At 32.0% G+C, this 27,836-nt stretch overlaps 1 protein-coding gene across 3 annotated transcripts in view; it reads left to right on the top strand.

Moving 5' to 3' along the window:
- LOC125068093 overlaps positions 1 to 27,836 on the top strand; it is a 108,015-nt gene that overhangs the window by 69,849 nt on the left and 10,330 nt on the right. For 2 of the 3 annotated variants that reach the window (XR_007119765.1, XM_047677098.1), the window contains exon 2: positions 5,074 to 5,107. The gene's annotated coding sequence lies outside the window, so the exon portion shown is untranslated. Of the gene's footprint in view, positions 1 to 5,073; positions 5,108 to 26,301; positions 26,429 to 27,836 lie in introns of those variants that run through there. The other variant, XR_007119766.1, reaches the window with a different exon arrangement.

Here is a 27,836-nt window from a genome sequence, read left to right as displayed (position 1 = left end):
GTAAATGAAGAGTATGTAAGGAATAAATCTTTTTTAAATGGAAAAGGGTCGCTTATCAAGTTGCTTAAATGAAAAAAAAAACCTTTATCTATCGCCGACGCTATTGTAATGCCATTGGTCTGATAGCTTGTATCGTGAGCTCAGGTTTTAAACTGCTCACCGCAATCGATTAAATTATTATATTTTAATCTGTGGTCAACCTCGACGTCAATGGAAGAATTATGACTTCAAAACTGTCTGTTTTATTCAAACATGTTTATCCATTTCACGTTCGCTTGGAGTAAAATAAATTAATATTTTTGTAATATTCTGTACTGTTACTAGTATATATCAAATCAAATATATTATGTATTAATTTTCAATTTTTAAAGTATATTAGAAACGTTTAGTTTTAAATAATTAATAAATAGTATTATCATATTATAAATTAAATAAGCGTGTATAAATCTATACAATTAAAAATTAATTCTTGTTAAAATTTATAATTAAAAGTAAACAAATTAAATACTTAAAAAACAAAAGTTTTGATGTCTGGTATTTATGCGTTAGAGTACACTTCTCCCAGTATCTCACTTAATGCTAAAATAACTATTAACAAACACAACTTGAAGTTATGACGTTTCGAATATGATTTTACGAGTTCCAGTACTTTAAAGTTGTCTATGAGTGGGAGTTTAGTTTGAAAATCCCTATAACACCTCTGTCGAATCGATATGAAATACCTGATCCGTATCACATGCTTCATTATTCATCTGCTTCCTACTTCCCAGACGACAGGCCATTAGCATTTTAAATTGCATAATGAATTTACTACAACTTGAAGAGCCTCAAACTTGAACACGCGATAAACTTTAAGAAATACCATTGAACAAGTTTAATTTAAAAAAACGTTTAACATAATCTTTGTAATATATTGTTTATACATAGGTAATAACTTTTATCTATACTCGATTGAATTACTAAATACCTAACTGCTTATTTTTTTAATTTTTATATGAATGGCATATATTCGATATGGGTCACTTGACAGTAAGTGATCTCCATGGCACATTGAACTTGACGCTGTTAGAAATATTAACCATTCCATACATCACCAAGGCGCCACCCACCTTGGGAACTAATATGTTATGTCGGTTGTACACTCGCTTTCACTAGCTCATTTACCCTTTAACTGGAACATAACAATACCAAGTATTTAGCGGTTGAATATCTGATGAGTGGGTGATACCGAGGCGAGTTTGCACAAAACCCCTACACCGAATAAAACATTTACATACGCTCATACTTATCTTGTATATCCAAATACTAATTGGCAACTTTTCGTTAAAATGTTACGATATTTGTTCGAAATTAAAATGATGGTAGCTTATCCGTGTAATACTTCGTAATAGACAGTTCATTTGATTTGAATACACGTACAATGTGAATTAAAAAAAACTAGAATTTTTATTTTGCAGATATAAGATATTACGTAAGGTATTCGATATTACTATATTTTTGTATTTAGGCTAATATAATATATTTGCATTAGTGTGCCTTATGTACATTATATACACACATATGTTTGTTAACTTTATAAAAAATACTTAAAAATGCTTAGTCGTGTAATACAAATATAGATAATAGAAGGATTTTAATCTGGAAACCTTGGAACCTTTTAATATTATAAATAACATACTTTTAAACAAATAAAATTTTATTATAGGAGAAACAGCTTACGTGGTCTCCGAGGTTTGGCAAACAGACAAAGAAATCACCAAGATCGCAACAAATTTAATCAAACCTTTGATAATGTTCGGTGAAGGAAGGGTACCTCCACTTTTGCCTCATACCTTTGTTTGATTTTATAAAAGTGTAATATGTAAATTAATATATCTTGCATAAATATCGCAAAGCAAATAACACTTGTATAAGAAAGTACTCTTATATATTGAAGCAATGGAAACCTTTCTAATTTATACAATATAAATACAAGTAATAGACGAATTCGTTTATTTTAATGAAGTCTAAACAGATATAATTTTACATTATTTTATTTGTAAACATGTCATCGTAATAAACATATCTAAAACAAACATTCATTTGAATCGAGATGGCCCAGAATGTGAATCTTAATAGAAATTTTCGAGTTTAAATCAGAGCAAGCGCAATGTGTTTTCTTAAAGCATCGTTAGATAACCTTTATCGAATGAAATTAAGCCACATGCGTATTTATCATCCGACATTAGAACAGTGATGGAATAATCTTTTCAATAAAATGAGCGTATGTCCAACCGTGGCAATATTACTGTTCATAACAATTACCTCTGTGTAGTTCACAGATCCTAGCGAAGGTTGCTTATTCAAATCCAAGCATCACTTCGTATCTCATTCTAAAACCGTATTCCTTTTAACTGTGAAAAGATTCAGCTGTTCGACATTTACAGACTCTTAATGACGTAATGAATTAACGATAAATTTATAATTGTTTTCCTTGGTAGTGAAATAAATCAATCAACGGGATACTAGATATCGTTTTAAAAAACTTTATAACAAACAAGCGACTGCGACTTCGTGCGCGTTTGAATTTAACAAAAAAAATATTATTGTAGCCTAAGTCACTCCTTTTAAGATCAGCTACCTGCCAGTGAAAGCCCCGTCAAAATCGGTCCAGCAGTTTGCAGAGATTAGCCGGAACAAACAGACAGACAAAAATTGTAAAAAATGCTATTTTGGTATATGTACCGCGTATACATACATATGCATTTAGTAAAAAGCGTATCTTTTTATTAGATTGAATTTTATAAAAATGTTAAGACTCAAACAAAAAAGTGTTCAAAAGCAAACCTTTACATGATAATAAACCTTTACTTGGTGGTAGGGCTTTGTGCAAGCCCGTCTGGGTAGGTACCACCCACTCATCAGATATTCTTCCGCCAAATAACAGTACACTGTGTTGTTGTGTTCCGGTTAGAAGGGTGAGTGAGCAAGTGTCATCACAGGCACAAAGGACAAAACATCTTGGTTCCCAAGGTTGGTGGCGCGTAGGTGATGTAAGGAATGGTTAACATTTCTTACAGCGCCTGTGTCTATGGGCTGTGGTGACTACTTACCATCAGGTGGCCCATATGCTCGTCCGCCAACCAAAGCCATAAAAAAAAAATTAACAAACGAAACTAGTTCAATTTTCGAAATCATTAATGTATAATAAACAATAAACAGCGTGTTATGTTTACAATATATTCATATAGAATATTTAAAAGTAAAATTAAAGTACGTAACAGTTAATTTCCAATCGTAGAGCAGAAACCCTAACTCTCTCGGTCTATATTCATAAAAAAAGTTGTGAAGTTTAATTGAGAATCATTCTGTCACAATACTAAGATAACCAAATAATGTATTTTTCTTAAATATTATACAATTATTACAAACGCAAATTAAACACGTGAACACAATAGAACGTTTACTGATAACATCTTATATCATCAAAATAAAAACTCTAGTTTTTTTTATTCAAATCGTACGTGTAAATCTAAGGAACTGTCTATTACGAAATATTACACGGGTAAGCTATTATCATTTGAATTTCGAACAAATACCGTTAAATTTTACGAAAATTTATTTTATTATTATTATTAGTAAGTAAATATTATCGAGAACCAAGATGGCCCAGTGGTTAGAACGCGTACATCTTAACCGATGATTTCGGGTTCAAACCCAGGCAAGCACCACTTAATCTTCATGTGCTTAATTTGTGTTTATAATTCATCTCGTGTTCGGCGGTGAAGAAAACATCGTATGGAAACTTGCATGTGTCGTATTTCAAAAAAAATCATCAACCCCCATTAGAGCAGCGTGGTGGAATATGCTCCAAACCTTCTCCTCAAAGGGAAATGAGGCCTAAGCCCAGCAGTGGGAAATTAACAGGCTGTTAATGTAATGTAATGTCGGCATTACTCATAAATCAGTAAATTATTTATTAAACATTGATTCTCACTTTCTGTCGTCATTGATTTGACGATTGAGAGAAGGAGAAATATTTATTTAATCAATCACCACATAAACAATGAATAAGTAAAACCGATTAAAAAATATTTTCAAATATAATATTTACAATCATGTAAAATCAAAACAATATGTATCGTGAATATGAAAAATGATAACGAACTGTCATAGCACTCCGTCATCAGTCCTTTTGTACGTACCTTTTTATATTACAGAGACAAGTATGATTATAATGTCATGACATTTCAACTGAGGAATGGAAATGCCGTTATTATGTAAACTTCATTATAGGTTACGTGGATGTTTCCCTTTTTACATTTATATGCCGCTAGTGTTGTCTGTGTATGTACATACTTGTATACTTTAAAGTAAATTTTGTAAAAAAATAATAATGTTTTGTTACTTAAATTTCTAGAAATTCGACTAAGTGTTAATTTTTTTTTTAAATATACATGTTAGTGAATCTTTTATTTGATTATGGAAGCCTAAATTATATCTGTAAATTGGCAAAGATGATACAGCTTAATATCGTTTTCTCATCTGTTCATCAACTGTTCTTTTATTTATTGGAATGCTATTAACAAACTTTGGTTTTGTCATTAAAAAAAAAACGACAGAAAAAAAGTTCAATAACGATCAAAGTCAAACAACGATTACTTAATAGTAATATCAAAGAGATTTTCAAATCATGTAAATGAACACTTTAAACAATTCAGTCGAAGACATTTAAATATTAATGCTATAACTACTAATATTATATGGCTTTATAGCAGCACCATCCATGTTCAATAAACGACATACAGCGCTGTCTCTATTACAGTACTATTACAAACAGCGCTGCAGGAAATTGCTTATAAAGACCCCAACAATCGTGTGTTCGCAGCAGGTGATGACCACTTCGATTCGTTTGACACAAACCTGTCTTAACGGTCACTTCAATTGAGACGGTTACACTCGTCTATTAAGAAATATGTGACATTTATTGTGAGTCAATATGGGCATGTGGGTGCGTTCTATTATCCGCCCCATTATCAATTGCCGTGACCGCTGGTCAAGTTACTGTATATTAACGATTTCTCCTTGTTTCAGTTGACACCATTCTACGGATTAAACATGTCATAAGGTAAGTCGAATTTATTTACTTCCTAATAACGCAAAGTGGTTCTGTATTATGTCATTAGAGTAATTGTTTCGTCGAATTAATTATTTATTCGTTGTATGCATATACTTTTATTGTATTTGATTTTGTTTTACACACACACCAATAATTTTAAATAGCATTCATATAAATAGGGTTTGTTAGATAACTATAGTTGTGGATAACTATTTGTCGACCGCGGCTTCGCTCGCGTTTTCAGGGTCGGTTGTCATGTGTTAGGCAAAAAGAAAAACGAAAGAACGACAGACAGACAGACAGACAGACAGACAAGAGATACTTTCACATTTATAATATTAGTATAGAAGTATAGATTAAAAGGTAGAGTTAATGTTTGTTGATATTTCTACAGGATAAATAATAATTATATCAAATACAGTTATATTTTATGAACAAGAAAAGAGTAACTACCTAAGAGTATCTTGCCGCACCTACGTAGAATCTACGTTCCGAAACTGTAATAGCTTGTGAAACATAACGATCCAAAATACTTATAAAAGTCTACTAGACGAATAAATAATATTTTAATTTGATAAGAAATTTATTCAATTCTATTTTTAATATATGTATGTATGTATAACTAATACAACTTTTTAATAAAATAAATTATTAAAAAAAAAAAAAAAAATTATATCTCGTTGTACCGTGTACAATTCTCCGTTATTATTTCCAAGAATAAATAAGATAACCAAGCTTAGAATTAAAACTTGTATCCTACGATATATGCAATCCCATATAAATTCACGATATGAAACGGGTACGGAATACTCGGCACAGTAGGAAGTGGTTAGTCTAGTCTAGGCTGTCGGATCTTGTCCGATTTATACGTTTACTGGGAAACAAGGAAGGCAGTTCGCCTGAGGCGTATGTCAACCGCTCCGTTGCAGATTATTCTCTAATCCGCTTTCACTACTAAGCCGCTTTCATAGCTTTGTGTTTAGACTGTGCTCGATGCCCGTCAAGTGTGCCCCAAATCTGTTATATAGTTTAATATTGGATGCAGCTAATGTGCAATTTAAATGTTATCCACGCCACGTGCACGTGATTTTATCAAAATTTCTGTACATATTTAAATTTTAACTGTTATTATAATAAAAATATTATAAATGTTTGTTTATTTATTACGATCTTGATAAGTCTTTATATAACTACTCAATCAATCATAATAAAATACTACATTCGAAAATTCTCACATGCGGGTGAAGTTAGGCACTGAAAGTAGTTTGAATACAATATAAACAATTTTTTTTTAAATAAAATTGATTAGTCTTTTAGATAAAAGTATACAACGCAAGTCATATTCGAACATTCCCATGAACCCTTTAAATTTAGATAACATTTGAATACATTTCTATAAGACACTCGTAGATCTTTTGTAAAAAACATCATGACAAACCTAGAAGATAACTTAGATTAGATAAAAATTTCGCAAATGGCAATCGATGGCGAGCTAATGTGGGCTTAATGTGGCCTCGGAGTCACGGACGCGTGTCTCAACATCGCCAGTCGAGATTACTGAATAATCCTCTTTCTTTATACCTAAATCACTTCGTACTTCGACTTAAAGCCATACACAGACGGGAAAACTATATTATTACTTTATATTTTAGTGATGATTCCTTACAATAGATCAAGTTGTGAAATAAATGAAATGCATACATTTTTACGCATATTATTTCATCGGAAAATAAAACGATTAATTTTAGTAACACTTTTATTTCAGTCAGAAAAGAAAGTTGATATTGTCAGCTTTTCTCTACTAAGATATGCTTGTATTATCTATAGTATATCTTACCTTGCTCTTGAATCCCTCTGTTTATTGATGAAAACCGAATTAAAACGCGTTGCGTTAAATTAAACGATCTAAGCATATTGGAATATTTTTGCATAATGCCGTTTTATATATTTCTCAAATTGCCGAAGACAAAATCACAGAATTGTTACTAATATTCTTCCTAGGAAATAAGCTCCAAGACTTCCTTAAAAAGAGAGGAGCTGTAGAACATTTACTATCCGTTACTTTCTATTAATACTATTTAACGAATTATTATTTTATAATATAGGTAGGCGGGCGAGAAAATGGTCACCTGTTATGGCCATGGTTAGAAATATTAACCATTCCTTACATCGCCAATGAATAGCAATCGTCAATTTAATGATGGAATGAATAGGACTTTTTTTTCTTAAACAATGTGCCCCTGATTAGTTTCTGCCTACATCTTGTAACTTTTTATCTTCGTCTGCAATTTGCCTTTCACTGACAACGCAATTTGCTGAATCTATTGTGATTTAAAATGTTCTAAATCGATCCGACTGACTTCTTGCTCTGTAACTAACTCAATTTCCTTAGAAATCGGCTAAATTACTGGAAAATCGAATGTTCCGTCAATTACTTTTTTAAGTAATAAAATCTGCAACTCACTGTGACGCTGAATTCTATTCTTAGCAAATATCTTAAAAAAACATTGGAAAACTATTGTAGTTTTATTACGTGATAAACAATAAAATACAAATTAATCTGTATATATTTATCTGGTCGTTATACCCTTCCCGAGTCTTTAAAATAATAATAGTAAATATTTTTATTTATACTGTTTTCTCAAGTCAATATATTGGCCGTACAGCGGTTTAGTGTTGCGGGAAGTCTCAGGAAGCCCGTCAACTCCGGCCTAAATCTGTTTTGACAAACCAAGCGTGAAGTCGACTCGAGAAATGTTAACTAGCATTTAATTTCGACTTCACTCGAATAATTCAGAGGCTAAGAAATCAACAGCAAACTTGATGGATCCCTTGACGCGTGTTTTACCAGATTTAAACTTAGAAAATATGTTCTTTTTATAAAATGTCAACGAAGATTTTTTCTCTAACCGTGAGCTTCGAGCATTGAAAGATTTATTATTTTTAATGAGTTGCGTAGAAATTTTGCTTTGAAACGATAATTTGAAATAGCTGAAGTATTTCTATGGGAGTTTCTTTAAACTAAATTGAAATCCAATTTTAATAAAAAAAAAAGAAAATTACTTAAAGCGTTTAAAATAATTACTACATTTATAATAAATACGTTTTTATTTAGAGAACTAATAGTTTTATTTATTTATCAACTTTCGACACGTGAATTTGACATGTGTTCCTATTACATACACAAAATTTCGAACGCTATCGAATAGAATAACACCATCTGTTTCATATATATTTATTCTAACCCTCACATCAACATTCTCCCTTAAAGGATGTAATAATTGTTTTTATGTGAAAATGTTTATTATTGTGTTGAACCTGATTAAAATACGTTTTTCATTGAAACCGGCTCAGTAGCCGCGTTCGTGTAAATAAATAAACGTACGGACACAAGCCCAGCTGTGATAGGGGCGTAATTCTAAATAGTGTCTACGTGGAATAGCATCATCAATTAACTTTCGTAGAATTAGTATTAATACTAAAGTTTTTGACTTCGTCCTCGATTTCACAAAGCAATTTATTTGATGACGTCAATTACTACTTCCAATAATTATTAATATGCAAAATTAATTACATGATGAATAGTATGGAACTCACATAGTATAATATCATACAGAATAATTGTAATATACAGTAAGTTATAGTTGATATTTAAAAAATACCTGAAATATTAGTGATAATTATAATTTATTTATTTTTCAAACAGTATTAATCCCCATCGAAATAAACATAACATAAATTTTTAACGTTTTTCGTAAATAAAAAAGTTTCACAGTTTAAAATATTTAGATGAAAACGACGAAAGAAAATATTGTGCAGGATAATATTTTCTTTGAAAATTGTAAACGTTACTTACATAACTAACTTTTTTGAGGAAAAAATTGTAGGTATAAACTTAAATAAAATCATTATAAATAAGTAGTGGTGAGTTCTGTAAGATGCGTAATTATATTGGCACCAGAGAGATAGCTCTGTTCGATACTGATTACATTGGAACAATTGTTTATATCTGATTAATTATAATATATCTAGTAAAGTTTTATCTGTGCTATAACGAAACCGGTAGTAGGTTAATGTGCTGTAGATAATTAGTATCAATAAGTAACTATTGAGTTTTTTTGTTTTGTATTGGTAAACAATACTTATTACTTGAATTCTACCTGATTTAAATTATTATATATGTTCAAATTTGTCTGGAAATTCAAATAAGTATTAGTTTCGTAATAAATAAACATATTTTTATATTTACTGGCTTTGATTTTTGATATGATACTACCCACCTTTGTGCAATTTCGTCTGTGTTGGTACCCAATCTTATGTAAATATTCAACTAAATAAAGGTAAAATAACTCTGCCTCTAGATCCTTCAAAAACGTGATAGCTAAGGCGAAGACGGAGTACATTGGCAGAATTGGCGAGAGACTGGTGCGCCTCCCTTCAGGAACACGTGCGTTCTGGTCTCTCGCCAAGGCTGTCTTAGGGAATTTCTGTCAGCCTTCCTTACCATCTCTGCACAAGGACGGTGAGTCATTGGCCCATACAGCGAAGGAGAAGGCTGATCTTTTAGGCTCTCTCTTCGCAGCGAACTCGACTCTGGATGACCGAGGAAAGTCACCACCAACAATCCCGCGGTGTGATACCACGATGCCGGAGGTTAAATTCCGGCAAAGTGCAGTTCGTAAAGCACTTCTTTCCTTGGATATTCATAAGTCGAGTGGACCCGATGGCATCCCTCCAATCGTGCTACGGACTTGTGCTCCCGAGTTGGCGCCGGTCTTAACGCGTCTTTTCCGGCAATCCTATGCATTCGGCGTCGTCCCGAACTCCTGGAAGACTGCTTTGGTGCATCCGATCCCTAAAAAGGGCAACCGCTCAGACCCGTCCAATTATAGGCCTATAGCCATCACCTCCTTGTTCTCCAAGGTAATGGAGTCCATTATAAACTGCCAGCTCCTGCGGTACCTAGAGGAGTACCAGCTGATTAGCGACCGCCAGTACGGTTTCCGTCGGGGTCGCTCAGCCGGTGATCTTCTAGTTTACCTTACTCATAGATGGGCGGAAGCAGTTGAGAGCAAAGGGGAGGCATTAGCAGCCAGTCTGGACATAGCGAAGGCCTTCGATCGCGTGTGGCACAAAGCGCTTCTTTCGAAGCTTCCTTCCTATGGGCTTCCCGGGAAATTATGCAATTGGATTACCAGTTTTTTGGCAGATCGGAGCATCAAGGTCGTTGTCGACGGTGCATGCTCTGACTTAAAATTCGTCAATGCTGGTGTTCCACAAGGCTGCGTTCTATCACCCACTCTGTTTCTTCTGCATATCAATGACTTGTTGCAAATCAGTAACATTCATTGCTATGCAGACGACAGCACCGTAGACACCTCATACACCGGCCGTGCTAATATTTCTCGGGAAAATGTCGAAGAAAACCGGAACAAACTTGTATCTGAAATCGAGTCTTCGTTAAACAAAGTCTCGAACTGGGGTCGGCTAAACCTAGTTCACTTCAACCCCAAAAAGACGCAAGTTTGCGCGTTAACTGCTAAAAAAACACCATTTGTCGTATCTCCACGATTCGAGAACATTCCGTTAGCCGCTACAGCTAGTATCGGAATACTTGGCGTTGATGTTTCGAGTCTCGTTCAGTTCCGCGGTCAATTGGAAGGCAAAGCCAAATTGGCATCAAAAAAGCTTGGTGTGCTCAGCAAGGCAAGACAGTATTTCACGTCGGCCCATCGTCTAAGACTATACAAGGCGCAAATTCGGCCTCACATGGAATACTGCTCTCACCTCTGGGCGGGTGCTCCCCAGTACCAGCTCCTTCCATTTGACCGTATCCAACGTAGAGCGGCTCGAATTATCGACGATCAAGCCCTTTCCGATCTGCTTGATCCTTTGGCTTTGCGTAGAGATGTTGGATCGCTCTGCATCTTCTACAGAATTTATCACGGGGAATGTTCCGAGGAATTGTTCGGATTAATCCCGGCTGCTGAATTTCACCTTCGGACATCTCGTCAAAATTCCAAATATCACCCGCACCACCTAGATGTCCGAAAATCCACAACAGCGCGATTTTTAAGACATTTTCTGCCTCGCACAACCACTCTGTGGAACCAGCTTTCGCCGGCGATTTTTCCGAACCGATACGACTTGGGAACCTTCAAGAAAAGAGCGTACTCTTTCCTGAAAGGCCGGCAACGCACCTGCAAGCCCCCCGGTGTTGCAGATGTCCATGGGCGGTGGTAGTCACTTTCCATCAGGTGAGCCTCCTGCTCGTTTGCCACCTTATGACATAAAAAAAAAAAAAAAAAATAAAAAAATAAAAAAGGTTTTGTATTTTGTTTTGAAGGGCGAGTTCAGCATAGAACATCATATTTTGGTTACTATAGTTGTCTTTGTCTTACAATGCTAATCTATGGGGGGCTACCACTTGGAGTGAATGAACCAAGGTTGTTTGTTTATCTGTCTTTATTTTTACAAATGATAATAAGAATAAAAAAATATAAATTGCTCAGCTTCTGATTATTTCTTTAGGAATGTCCATTAAATGCGGTCACGTGATCACTCGCGTTCCCCTTTCGGAAATGTTTAGAGGAAACTGGTTAAGCTCAGGTATTTAGGGAGCAAGTATTTTTTAAATAAAGCATGCATGCAAGCAGTATATTTAATTTACCATTATCATCGCTATTTATGTATTTTTAAATCATCGTATTGTTTTACATTAAATTGGAATAAATTCTCAAGTAATATTGTTATCAAAGATACGCAATCGAAATATCGAGTAGCAGTATTTTACTAGTTTAATAATAAATAATAAATTCAGCTTAATATGAAACATTAATTATACTTTGCAGAGAAACACAATCTATTTAATATATCGAGCTAATTCTAAATCTATTTATTTGTGTCCAACGTACTTGTAATGTTTACTGTTTTAAATCCACTTATTACTAACGCTATCGCCCGAGCCATTTAATATACTTAACCTTCTTCAAGCTTATAAACGTATTGTACACTTAATTTCGTTTAAAACTAACTTTAAAGTTTTACACCGAGCGAGCTTATGTCCATTTACCCTCATGCCTCGTTTGTGCGGATGTACAGAATGTCAATACAATTTTTTTAATCAAATTATTTTTTAATTTTCTCCTGAACACATTCTATATCTATACTGTTCTATATAAGATACAGTTTTATTTATCTTATTTGTATATCAGGAAGCGTGTGTTACAAATAAAGAATATTTAAAAATGAGTGAAGCGAGACAGCCCTTAAATGATTAATTTCTGGGCAAACCCATATTGTCTTCTCTAATGATCATCATTTGGAGCATTCCCTAACACTGCTCCAGTACGAGGCAATGGGACATAGGGTAGTATATCATACGTTCATTTATGTGCTTCTGTCTGTCTTCCCAGAACTCGTAGCGTAACGCGTTACGTAACAAAGCGGTTTACCCGTCCTTAAGATGTCTCACTTAAAAAATAATAGATAGAAGATTACGTTTAAAATTATATAATAAAAAAATATAATAACTAATACATTATATTTAATACATAATAACATTATAATTAACTTTACTGATAAACAAATTGTAGTGAATAGTTATTATATAGACCATTTATTATTTTTATTCATGAATAATAAATGACGGGTATAAGGTTGTGTATGATATGGATTATTAATTAATATGCAAACAGATTTTCATCTTTTAATATGACTATGCTAAAGAGTTACTAACATTTCAGTTTTAGAGGTTGCCGTTTTGTATTTGAAAGGCGTTACTTACAAACTGCCAGCTCATTTTAATCAACTTTTATCGACTGTTCATGTTGATGTTTATAAGCTACTATTTTATTTCACCTGTTCGTATGTGTGGATCAAACCTTTTAACTGAATTTTAAGCCAGTTCCACATAACCGATTCTGTGCTGATAACTACTAACTACTATACAGATAATACATGAAATAATAATTTATTCCTATAACGTCTTTTTTTTTCATTTATATTTTTCACAAGCTAGAATATAGTATTCATTTAAAAAAAAAACAAGTTCTATATTAGTTAATATGTAAATAAAATGTTAATAATGTTAGTAAAATGCGCGAACGTTCAAGATGTTAAGAAATTTGGCACATATACCTAAATTTCATTTAACACGTACAAGTTTCAATACAATATTTTTCATTAACACTGAGCATGAACTAAATTAACAAAAGTTATTAAGCACGTTCAAGCCTGTAATGCAATTTGAACTCGCGGTTATCAAGAGATCGCTTTCTTCTTTTCTTCAATAAGCACTGCTTATAACTTTTCAAATACTTCTCTCTTTCAATCTCTTTATATATGTCACCATAAAATTGTAAATACCGTTAGATTATAATCTATCTCGCGAGATTGTGGACTGTCGAAAGATTGTGAACCGTTACATACTGCTTACAATTTAACGCATTACTTTTCGGTAATGTAATCTACCGAAGTTAATTCAAGTTAAATTATAAAAACTAACCTAACGTAACCGAAATATAATAAACTATCGAATTTTTTGACGTTTTATTTTCAGTTAAATCCCCGTTTATAATATTTCGGCAGTTTATAATCTCGCGATATAAATTACAATCTAATGGTATTAATAAATAATTATATTATATAATTTGTTAGTGTAATAACACTGGCTTAGTCAGTCATTTATAACTCAGCTAAAATCACAATTTAGATAAGTCCAATTAGGTAATGGTATATACGTATTTTGAGAGAACTATTAATAATTAATTAAATATTCGTATATTTACATATTAAGAGAAAAACATTTCTCACGCAATATGATATTACTTCAGACACACAGTACAAGTTGCAAGCGTCAATAAATTTATTTCAAGTAGTCGACTAAAGAAACATTTTTACTAAGGAAAGCAAAAGTTCCTTCATAAACCTAACTCTCTTGCTAGAACCTAATCAGACAGATCATTGTCAATGAGGAGAGTTAGAATCGTGCCGTGTTCTGTTCGAAAATCGCCTTCAAATATTTCTCTTTATATATTAAATAATTCAAACGAATTGTTAAGGATAATTTTTAAACAATTCATAAATATCAAATCGGGACATTACACATAATTGCTATAATTGCAGCGTTAGAAGTGAAGTTAATGGGGGCACTTCCGGTCTGCGCCCGCGCCCCGGGCTACGGAACTTCAATTTCCGTTGAAAGCTGATTTTCCTTTATGACAGCAACACGGCGTCTATTTTTTCAAAAGCTCCTGAATCATAATGGATTGTTTTTACTGTTTCATTAAATTAGTATTGCTTGAGTTGTTTAAACGAATATCAAATGAGCATTACATTATAATGATGTATGACGTCATAAGATCGTTATTATTTTCGTTTTATATAATAGGTTATTTGATTGATTTAAGGTTTAAAATAAAACGTATTAAAATTGATTTAGGACGTAATAAAAAGTGAAAATTGAAAAATGATGTGTTATAGTAAGTACAATTTACGTTTAATGATTAGAAATTATTCGAAACTTCTGTTTGGAAGGATAATTTATTTATTCATTTCGCTCTGAGTAGTAAGTGAGCTATTATTACTACTACTATGAAGAACATCTTTGAGTTCATGTTTGACGGCCCATGGGTGGTATAAGAAGTTTAAATTTATTTTAGTGCTTCAATTAAATAATAAAAACGATCAAAGCATCATCATGATCAAGTAATTCATCATTAGGTATGAAAATCCAATAGTAATCACCTAGAAACATACCAAAACAGATACAAAACCGAAATTTCACGATATATAGCTTAATCATTTGGTCTCAAATCGTGGGAAACGATGGAAATACTCTCTTTGTGCGACGTATTATCAATACAAGGGAGTGCATATTCGTGAAATGTGCCTGTCGGTCGGCACAACTCGCCTTTGAAGCCGAAATCAAAACAAAAGGAATTGGAAACGGGAAAAGAGACGATATTTTGCCTATTTTTAATGGCAGTTATGTAACCACAGAGTTTTCAGTGTCGCGAAAAAAATAATTAAAAGTGATTTATGGTAAGAAATACAGATAATTAATGTACAAATTAGTTTCTTTTCGTTGATGTATAATGACATAGATTTAATGGCCCCGTAGGTAGAACTTGTGTTCCTATAACACATGGATACCCAGCACAGCTAGACAAGCACTATTAAATATTTAAATGTTTAATTTGTAATTCATATTGTAACTGGCAGTTAAAAAAAAATCATCAAAAAACAAATATAAATATAACAACCCGCGTTAGAGTGGTGTGGCGGAATATGTTTTTATATACGGCCTTTACCGAGTTTGTTATTAGTGTGACATTTAAATTACTTTTAAGCTTTACATAATTTCAAAAACATTGAATTTTGATACATAACGGAATATTTTAGCGTATTATAGATATATAAAACGAGGCTGTTACATAAATAATTAGTAAAACGTGTATTATATTTCTCATTAATATTTTTCAGTATAGATTTTAATCGACGTTAAGAAACCATATTATTATGAAACCCTTCAACGAAGCCTCACCCACGCTTATAGAAAGTAATTTTAAATTAATGTATTCTTTGGTCTGAATCACAATGAATTCAATTTTTCAAAATATTTCGTATTTATTTTGTATGCTTTGCCATCTTATTAAAACGATTCTGTCAGCCAGGTTTCAATTGCAAAATCCTTTTTATTTTTTTATTAACAAAAAACCATTGAAATATTATTCATAACAATTAGATGTTGATAAATAATTAATAATTGCATTGCTGTAAATAAAATGTTGCAAAAGTTTTATTTATTATTCAATTTAGCATTTGTAATTTATCGATACTTTTTAACGAGGTTTTATCGAAATGCGTCTATTTGATCAGTTAAATATATAGTTGTCGGTAACATCGTCAAATTTAATTAAAACTTTTAGTACTTGTAATTTTGCAGGATTTTACATGGCAGCAATTTTTTTTTCATTTATATTATTTTATATACATAGATCGCACGTTAAATAAATGTAAACATATTTGCCTATAATTATTAAAAATATCCACAAATTTCAATAAAATTACCATTACAGACCTACCAAGTTAAACCTAGTACATATTTAATTCATGACTTCACAATAAATAGTTTTACTTTAACGTTATGTGTATAAAGTAAACGCAACTTAAACATCCATCTTTAATTTAACATGCATACAGTAAAGACACGATCTGCGTTCAAAGTAACTTGTGAGTCTCGACAAAACGAAAATCGTTCAGAAACAATGGATCCAAACAATGCGTATAGCCTCGAGAAATATAAATCTGTCCTGAGATCGTGTATTAATCGCCGTATTTGGTGAATAAATTTACTTTTGTTTGAGTTTGCTTTCGCTGTGGCGTTATTTATTCAGTAGGACGACCCGAGGCCAGGAGCTCAGATACTCCTGGTGTTTACATAACATTTTCGTCCCACTGTTTGCCATTGACTTGGCGATATCTCTAGGAACTGAATTTATTAAGCAAGTATTTATTTTGAATGAGGAATCGCTGCTGTTACTCACGAAATGAACAATGCGAATGTTGTTTTGATGGGACTGTAACGAATTACGGTTATTTTTATAGGATTAATCATGTTACGTTTTGTAAATATTTATACGTTATCATGTTACTTCTTGTTTTACGTTACAAAAATATATAAACGAATACTTACGTTATATAATATGAAACGAAAAGTTTGTCAATGTTTCAACAGCCTGGGAGTACCCAAATACCACACGGCTAGGTTATGGCCGCCTTTCCTTCTTAAGGAACTAAATCCACGACGTTGCTCAGTATAGATTGGTATATACGCGTCACGTTGATGCTTCATTGCTGAGTATGAGTAATTCTAATCTTTAGATAAGCACATTTAGTACCCTGCCTTAAACCTATATTCTATTAAGGTTTACATATCTCGACTACTAAGTCATATCGGCTGACTATATAGTAATGTTTTTTTTTAAATATTTATATTGAAGTTTATAGGGTCGCCTGCGCACCCCTGGCGTAGGCGATTGATTTATTCCAATGGCGCAAAATGCCTACGCAGTGTGCTAGGATCGTCTCAGCCTACTCTTAGATCTATTGTTACTTGCGCCAGAATTATCAGCTTATTGTCCTACTGTATATCATGATTGAAGCGAGAATAAACTTGTTTGTTTGAAAGATATTGTTGTTTATTGTTATGATTTAATATAAAATCGTTGATTACAATAATTTTATCGAAGTTCTAAATTAAATGACACATAAAACATTTTAATGCATAAAAACGATGTTGAACTCTTCGAATATATTACTGCTTGGTAATAGAAATATATTAAAATACGAGTAAATCGTTAAGGCTCTTAAATTTTCGCATTCCGTATTTTTCCCCGCAAAATATCCCTGAGTCATGCTCCATACTTCATTTTAATGGCAGCGTACGACAGTAGATTGGAATACTGAGTTAGCATACAAAATTAAGAAACACTTTTACTGTAATGAACGAAGGAGTACGCCATTAAAATAGTGCCACATAAATAATTCAGGCGTGGTTTTGGCGTCGTGTCAAGTTATTTTCACATTAAATTTCATGAGAGGTACATTTTTCCGGGGAGGCCCGACTCTCGCGGTCGTGAAGTTGTCATACGTATAATTAACCGTATTGTAACATTCGCCTGATTACCAGCCGAGAAGATTCTTTTATTTCCTTTATTAAATGCAATTCAGATTTGGTGTTCCATATTAATATTGATTGTGTGGAGTGTTAAAGAGTTTTCTATGTAAGCAGAACGAAGTTATAAAAGAAAGGGAATAAGCATTTTTGAACTATACGTACACTTGTTTAAAATTCATGGAAAAGTTTCAACAATTATGTATACAAACTGCTAACAATGTGCAATTCTTGAACCGTTCTGTCTTAAGTATTTCTACTCGTGGAGGAAATCTTATTTCTTCGTTTTGTGTCGTCGCCTTAGCCGCCGGGAATGCTGACGGGAGACCTCCGTTCATTTTTTATTTTTACACCGTAAAGCAAAGTCTACGACTTACGAACGTTGATTTATATGGTAATAATATATAGATATCTTAATCACTTTTATACTAGGGTCATAGTTTCTCGAAGACAGTTTAAGTTTGACGGAACACTACTCTGGGTTTCTACACGTTCAACGTAAAACGGCAATCAATCACGCTGTATCAAAATTTGATGTTGACATAAAGTGGATGAGAATATGATTGATGCACCCACTTCCAGACCCCATTAGTAATAACCGCAACTAAAGCAATAATTTAATAAAATTGTCCTGCAAGCTACACAGACAGCGTTTTCGTCAACGATTGCGTGTTACGTAACATGTTTGTCTTCCTACCTAAAAACTATACTAACAATTAATATTAAACAAATATTTTTAAAGCTTTATTTTACTATCAGCGATCTAAGGAGTTTTTATATTCTTAGTCATTGAAGTGTATTTTCAAATACTTTGAAAGAACATTCGTACTGGTCATAAATAAGAAAATGAAAAAAAAAAAACGTTTAATGTATAATATGGTGCTTGATTTGTTTATATGCAATAGCATACTAGTAGCTTAACATGAAATGAAACTTAATGGATACAGTATGAATATTTTAACTTTGCCGCTTTGAAATTGCAGTTGCATTACAGTTGACAATTTTTAGATGCAAATACACAATAAAATAATCTTCGTTGCGCGTTAATATTCGATGCATAATTCCATAGCGATATCTCAGACGGCTGCAGTAGTCTGAGATATGATGATTTTAAATATTTTGTTCGTTGTACATAATGTTGAATATATTATACATCCATTCGTAATTATTCCTTTGGAGCAAAATAAAAACGTTCATAATGTAACTGTTTCGCTATTTATATAATAACTAGCTGTTGCCCACGGTTGTGCTCGGGTAGATGTTGAATATATTTACAGATTAACTTAAAATATTACGTTAATTTAAAACCTCTTTGTATACCACAATGGTGTGGATTTCACCCGTTACGGTAGAATATCCAGAAAACTCTTAAATACGTATCTATTCTATCTATTTTAAACAGTATCCCAAAAATAAAGTTTATTTTATAACACCCCCTTAGACGTAAATTCAATTCAGTCATGACATGTTATTTTATAAGTATAGATATGTATTTAAAGTCCTTTAGATATAGGTTAGTGACTATAATGTTTACAAATATAAAAGTCACTGTAGTCCCTCACAAAATAATCTGCAAGTTCATTTCGGTACTTGCTTAATGAGGAGAAGCGTATAAACGTACTTATTTCGAGAAAAACTAACCGGGATCATTAGTTTGGTGACTTGCTCGCCTGTGGCTTGTTACGGTAATGGATCAGCTCAGTCAAGGTGCACATTTGAAACTACCGTTTACATTTACGTTATTAAACTTTTCGTTACTGAATCAACTTGATGATGTTACGTCTTTTATTACGATATTATCATTTTATAATTAATTCGTTACACAGATTTTCTTCGTGTCTTGAGATTTAATTAAATCTATAATTGGAGCAAGTTTGTATTATTTTTATATTAGTTATGAATATTGAGGTCAAAGGCGGAATGGTTTAAAAATGTTGATGAGTTATATTATAGGAACAAGTCGTTTGCGTCTTTCCTTTTATAGTGCATATGACTTTTTATGTGTTAACATCTCTACTTAGTATAAAACAAGGTCGTTTATTACCTACGTTTACATATTTTAAACTGCGCAACGGATTTTAATGCATTTCATCAATAAACAGATAATTGTTCAAGAGGTTTATAAGTACAATACATTCGTATTATAGTTGGGAAAATCCAAATGTTTAAACTTTAATAGATGAAAAAATAAAAAGAACTTTTCTTTTTATGTTTGTTCTTAAATCTGAAACTTGTATATAGACCGTAACTTATTGTACCCGTGTGCAGCCGGGTGGGGTAGATAGTATATATATACGTGGTACTGCATTTGACAAATTTTATTAAAATCATAGTTATTTATAACACATTATAAAAACGTACTATGAGATATTAAATGTATCTATGGTCAACATATTAAAGGTTTTTCATTATTATCATCATAGACACCGTTAATCATTTCATTTCATCTCAAACTAAGTTATATCCTTCTCCCATATGACATCCCTCATACAGTCTATCAACATTTTATCCTTTATTTTTTTTTTGTATTATAATTTCTCCACAGACGTGCTGTCCGTGCCATTGTTATATAATATTATTTATAATTGTTATATCAAATTTTAATATGTCTGTATTTTAGTTCCAGATATTTCTTACCTTTGCATTACATACATACCATGATCTCAGTGAAAACAAACCAAATAAATTATGAAAAAAAAATGACATTGCTTTACATTTATGTATAAGGCTATGCGAAAACTCATAGGGAAAGGTTATTTAAATATAGAACGAAACACATTAGGGTTCAAATAAAGAACACTAAGATTATTAATCAAACACAGCTATTGTTCAGCAATCACATTACTAACAATCGTGGTCACGTGACGTTAATGATGATATTATACAGTGAAAACGAAATCGTACCAACATTATAAAGAATAATAACCTCGTTGCTTTTACTAAATTAGCTTATAAGGTTGCAGATCCTTAGCGTGGTACTATGTTCAACTGCGGGGTCGGAACAATAAAAACTTATTAGATTTTTTTACCCAGAAAATCTCAGTAGTAATAGTAGAACGTGTAAACAGTAACCCTGTTTACATTTCGGTTCTCGAAATACCTTATTCGTAATAAAAACTGCACACATCTGACAACTATCATGGTAAATAGTCTTCTAGTCAAATTTATATACCGGAATCCCTTTTTGCATATAAGATTTAGTGTACGTGTGCGACACGTACACGGAGAAAGACACTGAAAGGAGAGCAAGTGCTTTTCCTTTAGAGTTTATAACATCGTTTTTGCTCGTTATTTAATGTATATCAGACCAAGCACTAGATCAGCTTCGAGATGGTTTACTTACCTCTAAATAATACTGATAGATATTTATTTATTTATGTATCATACTTTAAGTCTATTAAGGGCTTAAGCCTAGTAGAAATTAATCTCTTACTCGTGTGATATAAAAACGGTTATTTAGTATTTAATAAAACTAAACTAATCTATTTTGTGTGGTCAACCAAATTTATACGTGACTAAATTGTACAAAGATAAAATTTTGAAATAATGAATTTCGTAAATAGTCACTCAATTATTCAAAAAGTTTCACTACGAACATTACACAAACTTGGGTAAAAGTTTAAATTAAGTTTCTTCATTCGGCTTGCGATTAAAGTATAATTATAACTGTCAATGAAATTCCGTGACGACTTGAATTTTGAAATAATTTAAAAATTATGCGTACCTGTGAGCAGAGACAATAATCATTTCAAAAATCGAAAGAACTGAATTAGTTTTAAGATAATAAAATAATTAAACAAACAAAGGTACAGTACAGTAGTAGGAATATTCCTGAGCATATTAAAATTAACCATAACAAAACATCAAAGTCAACACATAGTCTGCCGTATGCCGATTTAAGTCGATTAAGGCGCTTTCTTCGAAATTCAGCTACAACTCCGCCCCCAAACATTATGCCAGCAAAACGTGACTTCAATATTTAGTTCTGCCTATTTTTGGTATATTTTTATCCCTAAAACTAGTATAAACAAAAATAAAATAAACATCGATATGAGTTACTTGCATGGCGTAATCAATATGCACCCACACTATTATACTCGTAACCACAATTTTACGTTTATCCACAAGAGTGTCACTATGTTTAAAATGGAATTTTCTTAATCGAGCTTAATTGTATTTATAATCCATCACGTGATGGTGAAGTAAAACATTGTGCGGAAACCTGTAAATGGTGGATATGCGTGTATCCACCAACTCGCATAGGAGCAGCGTGGTGGAGTAAGCTCTAAAACCTTCTTCTTAAATGGGGAAAGAGGCCTTTGTCCACCAGTAGGACATTATGATTATTATTATGAGTGTCCTCCTTATATTGATAATGTTTGAATCATTTACTTTCAATCTGTGATATATGTCAGAATTTAATGAATTAAACGTATAAGATCAGGATGAAATATTTAAACATGATTAATAAATGTGATAATTCCTAGAACTAATAGTACATAAATAAATCAGTTAAATATCAAAACACATTTCTATGACCATCTATGTCGTGTATAATCGTCATTAAAATTATTTTTAGTGGTGTAGGTAGACGCACCGACCGACCAACCTAGGAAACTGGGATATTATATTGATCGTTCCTGTAGATAGACTGGCTCACTCACTCTTCAAACGGGAACACAACCATACTAAGTATTGCTGTTTGACAGTAGAATATCTCGATAGATCAGCGTATTGTACCTATCAAACGAGCTTGCACAAAGCCCTTCGACCAATTAAAATTTAAATGTCTATTATCCCAGTTAGCTATCATCAAAATTTTAGATTCTTTCGCTTAAAGCTAGCAAGAATAATAACTTAAAATATTTTATATATAATATTTTGATTACGGATAAAATTAAATATCCTTTCACATATCAACGTACATTATATTAGCTAGAAGAACTAACAAATAAAATTTGATGTATTATAAATTTTATTATTAATAATTTAAACATGTTATCGTATTTTTATTAAATAAAACATCCCATTTTTCAAATATGTCTGTTTGTGTATTGAGTACAACTAACAATAATTATACACGATTTTTTAAATCTAATTAAAATAGCTTAACAATTTTATAAAGTACTTCGTGACAGCACATTAGTTATATGAGAAAACTGCAAAGTACTAATGACTGTTAAATATCTGATTTACAAATTAGTTGTATCGGTGTATTAAATTATAATATACTAAATCCTTTTTCGAAACTAACAGCGTCTTCTGGGATTGATGATTGTGCGTTTATATATGATGGTAATATGTATATGATATTATTTTAACATATTCATGTCGTATTTAAGCACTTTATGGAGTAATAAACTTCACGTCCTCGAATTTAGAAATGTATCTTAAGTTGATTTGGTTCATTATAATATGTATAACAAATTCGTTGCGCTTGCATAATTTCTGAGAAGGGTATGTTACAAATTCCTATTCGTCATAAGTCTCTTGTACCTTTACAAGAAATGACAAAGCTGACCTGATTTTCCCTTAACTTCGCAGCCCATGGGGTGGGAAGCCCTTTGGGAGCCATAATTTCATTACATCTAACCTACGTTGTTAGAATTGGTACTATTTTAGGGACAGCTGTGGTATGAACGCACTTATTTTCAAAATAATGTTTTTTTTTTTATATTAATGCTATTACTCGTTTGAGTACCTTTGTAGTATGTTATATTAACGTTAAATTATAGTTAGTATTTAAATAATATCAATTTAATCGTTAGTTATGATGATTCTCCTTTAATACTCAAGAATTTATACATTAATACGTAAATATTAAAATAATTATATTTAAAAAGGTAATCAAAACTCACTTCAGTGATATCTTACTATAAGTACAAAATAAATTAGGCGATTTTCGTTTAAAAGATTTCGATAATATACAATACTAGTGTATAATAAGACATTATACAAAAGTTACAAATTAAAATTTTAAATGTGTAATGTAAACTGTTTTCTTTCTATACACAAAAACCTATTCAACCGAGTGGATTCATTAGCACACGTGACTTGTAAAACCCATGTAATGTGAAATCGTATGTCACCGAGCACTCCCGGTTCCGCATAATGGCCGACCCCACTTAACAATCTTTTAGTCAGGTAATAAACATACGATTGTTGAATTCGATTATCGCATAGAATGAAGCCCATGCGATATTGTCTGATTCGATTGAAATGAAGCCCATACAACAATTGTTTAGATAAATTATCGCCTACGAGATATCTCGTATTATAAAGCTGATAGGGCTTTGTACGAGCCCATTTAGATACGACTCACTCATCTGATACACTCTACCTCGCATTGTTGTGTTCTGATTTGAAAGGAGGTGAGTGAGTGAGTGTGGTTACAAGCACGAGGAATATAAGGTCTTGGATCGTAGGATCGGCAGGGCTTTAACGATGCAAGGATAGATGTTTTTTTTTTATACATAATAATTTTTGATTTAGGTAAATAATCATGTAGCTCATTTCTTGGTCTTAATTCGTATTGTAAATAAAAAAAAAAAAAAACAAATCCCATTGAACATTTAAATTTTTTTTCGATTATAAACTATTTTATCGCCTTTAAACTAAACTGAGACTGCATAATATTATGTTAAGAAACTCATTTTATAAAGATCACTGCTCCCACCAAAATACCTTTAATGTAGTATTTTCACATAATCGGTACCGATGTCAAGATATCGTACGTATACCTCCAGTGTAAACCACAGGATCTCGGATGCATTAGCTGATTAAATTTGAAAAGCTTGCTTTTATTAACCCATTATATGGAAGAAGGTTTATATTTAATTTTGTAACTTAATGTTATTTTTGGGGTTTTGTAATAGAAAAGAGATGACTGTTACAAACATTGTTTTTACGATATAGTATGATATTTTATTAAAAAAAAAATCTTAATGTAAATAAATTAGTTATACCCTTTTGCAAAATAAAAAAAGAATAAAGTTTTTTAATCTCTCTGCTCTGCAAGCTCTGCTATATTATGCGCTAAACACAATTTTTGATTTTCTTGATCTATTTATAATACGGCTATTCCACTTAAATACGTATGTTCCCACTTTAATTTTACTTCCAAAGTTCCGATAACAGTTTCGTCGACATTCAAAACCCTATTGTTCGCTAACCCATATTGAATATTATAGATTATTCAAACTTTCGACCAATGATATCGCACAAATTCGATGTTAAATATTATTTATTTCGTATGGTGGTTGTAATGGGCTGTAGTTAGTTTTTGTAAGGAGATAGCAGATAACAATAGACGAGCGTATATCTTAACCGATGATTGCGGGTTCGATCCCAGGCAAGCACCACTGAATTGTCACGTGCTTATTTTGTGTTTATACTTCATCTCGTGCTCGGCGGTGGAGGAAAGTATCTTGAAGGAACCTGCATGCATTGAAAGAAAATCAGCTGCGCTTACGCAGTGACGACTTATCGTCACTATTTTGTAATGATGCAAAGCTCAAAACCTTTTCTTCAATAAGACTTCTTGCCCTAGTCCGGCAGGGGGACAACCTAAACCTGTTATTTTAGCTTGCAACATCAATTCAACATATAAAATTATTGTTAACCGTCTAATTATAATTTTAGTAGCATGAAAGATTTATAGCCATATTTTCATTACTGTATTATAGTTGTTAATTATAATTTAAATGCACGCGTTAATACATTACATATAGCGCTTTGTGTTTGTTAATAACGAAAGTTGATATTTGATGATGAATCATTCATACCGGTTCAGAGCTTTTCAAAATAAGCTTATTATATAAAGCCTTCAGCTTGAATTAATTAAAATAAAGCTAGTAATTTAGCCAATATTTCGATACGGAAATTAAATATATATATATATTTTTTAATTATTCTAGAGGTGATACTTTTTTTAAATCGTAAAATCTCCCAATATATTATATAGCGTTTTAATATCGATTGACGTGTACATTAATTAGACATATGCAACTTCCCTCACGATATTTTCCTTCACCGCACGATACACGCGTTCTGTCCACTGGACCATCTCGGCTCATATAATACTCACGTATTTTAAATTGTTATATTTTTTTCGCCACAGACTTCGATAGCATAGGTGTCTTATCTTTAATACCTATTTGATATTTTAAAGGCAAGTTTAAAACATGGAACATACCAGGCATGCTGCCAGACACAATTTAAGTTTTATACACACTCATATTCAACTGCTTTTTGTTTTTTAAATACTTTATCACGAGTAAATACGTTAGAAGGATAGTTCAATTATATTTTTATATTAAAACGAGTCGCTTACCACAGCTGATAGTTTATGTAAATATGTCAATTGCATGATAGGCGCAGGGCATTATCATATAATGGATTGATTAATGTTAAAGGTCGACTGAGCCCGGGCGATATTCAAATTTATCATCTGATACTTATAAGCACTACTGTATTACTGATTTATATCTCATTAAACGTACGTGCTCGTATCGTGAGCATCCATTTCGTATTTGATTTTAATCATCTTTTAATTCGGCTTATACGCTCAGCCGTATGAATTTATTTTCACTTAAGGACTGTTACATATACGATAACTGCAACTAAAGGATTTCACAGAAGTTTGGTCACAGGTAAGGTGTATCTTAACCTTAAATGTATTAGTTGGCATGACAGCCGTCCGTAACTTTTCGCGTCTTTTTTGTAAGTTTAGGATGTTGTCTATAAATATTGGTGTTAGTGACAATTTTATATCTAAGAGTACGCAAAGTTAGTTCACTTCTCTACATCTGAATATATCAGAAACTAATGAACGGATTTTCATAAGGTTTTCACTAATAGTCAGGATAGTAAATGAGCAAGATATATACGTACTTATTAGAGTTTTTGCGTAATTCGGCTGATATATGACGATGAGAGTGATATGTTTACTCGTTACCATTTTATGTAGACTCCTATTCTCCCCGCGCAATAACGAGACAAGTTACTGGTAAGTAACATAGTTTTTATACATTTATCTAACTTTTAATTCAGATATGTGTATAACCGTGATTGGTTTAAACGAAATAATTATTTCCTATCAGAGATTATGCTTTGATGATACTAATACGGCTGTAGGTAGCTTAATCGAAATCGATCGCTCGGATATTGAAAAATAACTTATGATTAAATTCATTGAAGAAAATAAAAAATTAAATTGTAATCAAATGAAAATTGAACGTAGTATATTAACTTTTTAATAGGTTTTTGATTGAAAATTTATATTTGATCTTGACAAACGAAATTCGTACTCCGAGTAATCTAAACCCGTGATGGCTTCAGTCTCTTGTTATTTCGTTGTTTAATTTAAATATGTAAATTTTATTAGGCATAATACAGGCTGAGGACTCTTGAATTGCAAATGAATGTGACATTACATTTTATAGGCTGGTAGCCAATTCGCCGGGCCGTTTCCTTGGCAAATTTTCACTTAGAAATACCCTCTATTTTAGTAGCGTTTTATTGGTTACATTTAGGTAAAATAACAAGATGTTTACGTTCACGTCGGGTTCTATTTAGATTTTATAAAAGATTTCTTAAAAATAAGTTATTTTTATATTTGTTCTTTCTCTTAATGAAGCTGTTTTTTCATTAGAATGGATTACAACGATCTAATATTAGTTATCAGATTTATTTTATACTTCTATACTCATTTTTAAACATTATTTTCCTTAATTATATATGTGTATATATATATACAATAAACCAAATTATCATTATAATCAACGTTTATTTCTTATATATATAAGAAATACTTTATTAATCTGTGCTATATTCTTTCTCTCTATCGATATATAGACTCTCAGTGGTTACCACATGCATACTTCTTTTTCTGTCCTTGTCGCTCGTCTCTAAAGCTCATTTCCCGATCACATAGTCCTCGATAATCCTGTCAAAAAATCTTTAATATCTCTCTAAAGTATAACATCACATGCTTGCTATTTCATTTAAATATATTTAGTTAATTTTATTTTCAATATTATATTCAAAAGTGCCAGGAGA

The sequence above is a fragment of the Vanessa atalanta genome, chromosome 13, assembly GCF_905147765.1.
Source record: "Vanessa atalanta chromosome 13, ilVanAtal1.2, whole genome shotgun sequence".
Lineage (NCBI taxonomy): Eukaryota > Metazoa > Arthropoda > Insecta > Lepidoptera > Nymphalidae > Vanessa > Vanessa atalanta.
The sequence above is the reverse complement of the archived record's forward strand: the minus strand, read 5'-3'. Positions and strand labels throughout refer to the sequence as shown.